Source organism: Zea mays, chromosome 1 (assembly GCF_902167145.1).
Source record: "Zea mays cultivar B73 chromosome 1, Zm-B73-REFERENCE-NAM-5.0, whole genome shotgun sequence".
NCBI lineage: Eukaryota > Viridiplantae > Streptophyta > Magnoliopsida > Poales > Poaceae > Zea > Zea mays.
Window position 1 is genome coordinate 302,852,898 of NC_050096.1, and position 6,214 is coordinate 302,859,111.

Below are 6,214 nucleotides of genomic sequence, written 5' to 3' on the forward strand. Positions count from 1 at the left end.
GGAGGCGTAGGAGTCCCTCGGCTCGGTCGGCCTTGCCGCTTACGTGTACTCTTACTCGTCCGTAGGATTCTGTTATCAATATAGTCGAGAAGGCACGAAAAATCGTTTCGGCAGAAAAGTTTTCGAGCGTTAAGACTCGTTCGGTCAGCGGAATCGCTTATCCGAGCATGAGTTACTTATCGCAGAAGGTGATGAGTGAGGTATACGTATCCCGGAGGCGTAGGAGTCCCTCGGCTCGGTCGACCTTGCCGCTTACGTGTACTCCGTCGTTTTCAGGATCCCACTATCGAAGTAGTCGAAAAGCACGAAAGATGTTCTGGCAGAAAGACTTTTTCCGAGGAAAATTTTGACGCAGAGGGGGTTCCCCCCTTCTAGCCCCCGAGGGAGGGTCAGGCTTTGCCGAGGCAAGGCTGACCCTTCCTTGATGGTTAGACTTTATTTGCATATGTAAACGAGGTATATGAACGACTTGAAAACATCTTAGGGGTAGAAGCGACGTAGCTGTCGGATGTTCCAAGCGTTGCTGTAGACCTCACCTTGACTGTTGGCCAGCTTATATGTTCCGGGCTTCAAAATCTTAGCGATGATGAACGGCCCTTCCCAGGGAGGCGTGAGCTTGTGGCGCCCTCGGGCGTCTTGTCGTAGCCGAAGCACCAAGTCGCCCACCTGTAGGTCTCGGGACCGAACCCCTCGGGCGTGGTAGCGTCGCAGGGACTGCTGATACCACGCCGAGTGTAGTAAGGCTACGTCCCGAGCCTCTTCCAGCTAGTCCAGTGAGCCTTCTCGACTGGACTGGTTGCTTCAGTCGTCGTACGCCCTCATCCTCGGGGATCCGTATTCTAAGTCTATGGGCAAGATAGCCTCAGCCCCATAGACTAGAAAGAACAGCGTGAAGCCCGTGGCTCGGCTTGGCGTCGTTCTCAGACTCCAGACCACCGAGGGGAGTTCCTTCATCCATCGCCTACCGAATTTGTTTAGGTCGTCGTAGATCCTTGGCTTGAGTCCCTGCAGAATCATGCCATTGGCACGTTCTACCTGCCCATTCGTCATGGGGTGGGCTACGGCGGCCCAGTCCACCCGGATGTGGTGGTCCTCGCAGAAGTCCAAGAACTTTCTGCCAGTGAACTGGGTGCCGTTGTCGATGATGATGGAGTTCGGGACCCTGAAGCGATGGATGATGTTGGTGAAGAACACCACCGCCTATTCGGACCTGATGCTGTTTAGGGGTCGGACCTCAATCCACTTGGAGAATTTGTCGATAGCGACCAGCAAGTGCGTGTAGCCCCCGGGTGCCTTCTGCAAGGGACCGACGAGGTCCAGACCCCCACACAGCAAACGACCAGGTGATGGGTATTGTTTGCAGGGCCTGAGCGGGCAGGTGCGTCTGCCTTGTGTAGAATTGACACCCTTGGCAGGTGCGTACAATCCTAGTGGCGTCGGCCACCGCGGTTGGCCAGTAGAAACCCTGTCGGAAAGCGTTTCCATCAAGGGCCCGGGGTGCTGCGTGGTGGCCGCAAGCCCCCGAGTGAATTTCTTGCAATAGTTCCTGACCTTCGGCAATGGATATGCATCGCTGGAGGATGCCTGAGGGGCTACGGTGGTAGAGCTCCTTTCTGTCACCCAGCAAGACGAACGACTTGGTGCGCCGCGCTAGTCGCCGAGCTTCGGCTCTGTCGAGGGTTAGCTCTCCTTGGTGGAGACATTGTAGGTACGGGGTCTGCCAGTTTCGATTAGGCGAGACCCCATTCCGCTCTTCCTCGACGCGCAGTGCCTCACCCTCGGGGGCCGAGGGTGCCTCGGGCTGAGCCGAGGCCTCCTCAGGCTCGGGCGTGTCGTCGGTCTTGACGGAGGGTTGATGTAGGTCTCGGGAGAAGACGTCCGGAGGAACCGTTGTCCGCCCCGAGGCTATCTTAGCCAGCTCGTCCGCAGTCTCGTTGTATCGTCGAGCGATGTGGTTGAGTCGAGCCCGTAGAACTTGTCCTCCAGGCGTCGAACCTCATCGCAGTAGGCTTCCATCTTCGTGTCGCGGCAGTGGGAGTTCTTCATGACTTGGTCGATGACAAGCTGCGAGTTGCCACGAGCGTCGAGGCGCCGGACCCCTATCTCGATGGCGATGCGCAACCCGTTAACCAGAGCCTCGTACTCGGCCACGTTGTTGGACGCCGGGAAATGGAGGCGCAACACGTAGCGGAGGTGCTTCCCGAGGGGTGAGATGAAGAGCAGGCCCGCGCCCGCTCCTGTCTTCATCAGCGACCCATCGAAAAACATGGTCCAGAGTTCCGGTTGGATCGGAGCTGCTGGAAGCTGGGTGTCGACCCATTCAGCCACAAAGTCCGCCAAAACTTGGGACTTGATGGCCTTTCGAGGGGCGAACGAGATTGTCTCGCTCATGATCTCCACCGCCCACTTTGCAATCCTACCCGAGGCCTCTCGGCATTGGATGATCTCTCCCAGGGGGAAGGATGACACCACAGTCACCGGATGAGACTCGAAGTAGTGTCGCAACTTTCGCCGCATCAGAATTACCGCGTACAGTAGCTTCTAAATTTGCGGGTAGCGGATTTTGGTCTCGGACAGTACCTCACTGATGAAGTAGACCGGCCTCTGGACGGGCAATGCGTGCCCCTCTTCTCGTCTCTGGACCACGATCGCGGCGCTGACCACCCAAGTGGTAGCGGCGATGTAGATCAAGAGGGCTTCTCCGGCAGCAGGGGGCACCAAGATGGGCGCGCTTGTAAGGAGCGCCTTTAGGTTCCCGAGGGCTTCCTCGGCCTCGGGGGTCCAAGTGAAGCGCTCGGTCTTCCTTAAGAGGCGGTACAGAGGTAGGCCTCTTTCGCCGAGGCGCGAGATGAAACGGCTCAGAGCCGCAAGGCATCCCATGACCCTCTGTACTCCTTTCAAGTTCTTGATGGGGCCCATGTTGGTGATGGCCACGATTTTCTTCGGGTTGGTCTCGATGCCCCGCTCGGAGACGATGAACCCCAGGAGCATGCCTCGGGGGATTCCGAAGAGACACTTCTTGGGATTGAGTTTTACGCCTTTTGCCTTGAGACACTTGAATGTCGTTTCAAGGTCGGAGAGGAGGTCGGAGGCTTTCCTCGTCTTGACTACGATGTCATCGACGTAAGCCTCAACCGCTCGACCAATGTGCTCTCCGAACACGTGGTTCATGCACCTTTGGTATGTCGCACCCGCATTCCTCAAACCGAATGGCATAGTAATGTAGCAGTACATGCCAAAAGTTGTGATGAAAGAAGTCGCGAGCTGGTCAGACTCTTTCATCCTGATTTGGTGATACCCTGAGTAGGCATCGAGGAACGATAGGGTTTCGCACCCAGCAGTAGAATCCATGATTTGATCGATGCGAGGCAGAGGGTAGGGAACTTTCGGACATGCTTTTGTTTAGACCAGTGTAGTCTACACACATCCGCTATTTTCTGCCTTTCTTTCTCACAAGCATAGGGTTGGCTAGCCATTCAGGATGGAATACCTCTTTGATAAACCCTGTAACCATCAGCTTGTGGATCTCCTCGCCTATGGCTCTACGCTTTTCTTCGTCGAATCGGCGCACATGCTGCTTCACGGGTCGGGCTCCAGTTCGAATATCCAGTGAGTGCTCGACGACATCCCTCGGTATGCAGGCAAACGACCGCGTCGCGGCAAGGCAAGGCGATGCCCCTGCGCGTGCTATAGCTTGGCCGGCCAGGAGGCCATGGCGCGCGGCCAGCCCGGCGTTCCTACAAGCAGCACAGCACCCTGTGACCCGCCCTGACGCGGCCATGGCTAGAGGCCAGTTCTCCTCTTCAGCGGCCGAGCTCGCTCCTGCCCAGGTGTTTTTCGGGTGCGGCAACCATGCGCGCGGCCAGCCGCCGCGAGATCCACCCCTGCCAGCGAGCCACCATCGCTCGGAGTCTCTGCGCGTCCACGTTTTGCGTAGAAGAAACCACCGTGTGCGTTTTCAGCCAAGGAAGAAAGTAGAAATGATGTGGGGTCCACTCTGCATGGCCGCATGCACGCAAATCCCACCACCGTACACACATCGTGCAACAACCGCATGTGTGAGCCCCTTGCATGCGATGCAAACGACACCTCCGTATGTGCTTGCAAATTGCCTGGCCCCACCCACATGCATCCACGAGATCCTAGAAACCAGCCCTCACAATGGATCCCACATCTTCTATGACCGTTTTTCATGTGGTCCATCGTATGGTTAGCCTTCCACCAATAGAATCGTGCCACGTAGTCTAAATTCGAGAAACACTAGTTATTCAATTTATATGTCGCGTTGCGAGTCCGTCTCGACTCGTTTCAGTCGTAGCAACTTCGTAATAACCTCAACTACATGTTAGTAATATTATTTGGTCGTAACGCATGTTTTCGTTAATTAGTTAGTTAAACTGAGGTTTATTTGAACTTAAAATTAAGGTATAGTTTTAAATGGTGATTTTATAGATGCAAATTAATGTGGTTAATGCCGACTCAGATGTTTTCAACTAATATTTGTTTAATGTAAATGTGACGTCTGTTTAGCTTTTCTCGCGTATCGCGCGTGTCGTTCGCGCGTGTCGTGCGTGCTGTTTCACACGTGTTGTCCGCACGTATCGCGCGTGAGGATCGTGTGTGTTCGCACGTCGTCGCGCATTGTTCGCGCACTATCGCTTTGCTCGCATGTTGCCGCGCGAGTGTTCGCGTGTCATTCGCCCGCTGTTTGCGCGTCGTCGTCACTTCCTTCGCGCGTCTGGTTCGTGTGTCGCGCGGCGTCTGCGCGTAATAAATTGTTGTCACTTGTAAACGCTCATGTTAATAACGTTAATTCGTCAGGTCACATATTTTAGATAATTAACTTAAAGTCTGCTCGACTAATATGTATTAGATTAATATTCTAATTAGATTAAATGTGTAGTGTTCAACTCGTGCTTGTAGAATAAACATTAACATGGATAATATTAACTTAACTACTTATTAAATAATTATTTAGTATAAACGCGTCACGTATTTAGTCTTTCTCGCCTGTTGCACGAGTTGTTCCGCACGTGGTGTCGTGCTGATTCGCGCGTCGTTCGCGCTGGTCGCACACACTGTTTCGTGTGTCGTCAGTGTGCTATGGCGCACATGTCCGCGTGTCGTTCGCACGCTGCCGTGATGTTTCGCTCATCGTAAATTCGCCTCGCTTAGAATCTCTCGTTTTAATTAAATTATTGGTTTAATTGATAGCGGCTAGTGTAGCAGGTTAAGCGAAACTAAATATTAGATATAACTTATATTTGGTAATATCGAATTAAATGTTATAGTTGATATTGATTTAGCGTAAACACGATATCTTCCCGACCGTAGCTTCGAGTTCGATAATTCTTTTTTCCTCGCGTGACCGTAGTAACGCACTCTATTTCGTTTTGCATATTTTATTATGTTCTTATTTTAATGGTGTAATGTTCTTATGCATATATATGTTTGTTTGTACCTGTTTGTATTCGTTGTGCGTCGCGAATAGATTGCGATCCGTTTCCGAGCTTTGAGGGATCAAAGATCAAGAGTTGGCGACCAAGTGATCTGGTTCTTCGAGTTCTACGAGATTGAAGACCCTGAGCATCTGTTTGGTGAAGGCAAGTGTCCTCTGACCCATTATGTCTCATTTACTTTATAATACACTGTCCCGCATACTATGAACAACCTAAGGATTTACTAGCTTTCTATTTACCTTGTCCTTGATTTACCTTTTGGGTTACTATGGTTAGCTACATGCTAGCGCTTTACTTTAATCAATGAACATGATGAGATACAATGATGATATTATGATTTTATTCTAGATATGGTGATATACTTGTGGCATTTAAGAGGACTCGGGCTGTTTCCCGAGTACCTCTCCGTAAGGACCTGTTCGTTGAGAGACCACCCGGGATAACAGTGCAACCATGAGGGTGAAATGGGATGCCCTTAGCTAATTAATTAGAGGAACTAGATGTGTAGTTGCTTCGCCGTCGTGCCGTCAATGGGGTCCAGGCACAGTGCTTGCTCTGCCGAGGCTGAGTGCCGAGGTTCTTTCGTTTTGCTTTTGTTAGTCACCCTCCTGCGGGGAGAGGTACTGTGTTTATCAAACTGGAGAAACCTAACGGGCGGCTATGGCCTCTAGGGAATCTTTGTAAAAGCTACGTAGTGATACCCTGCCGGACCACCTAGGAAGTGATCAATGGGGAGTCATGATACCCTGTCGGGC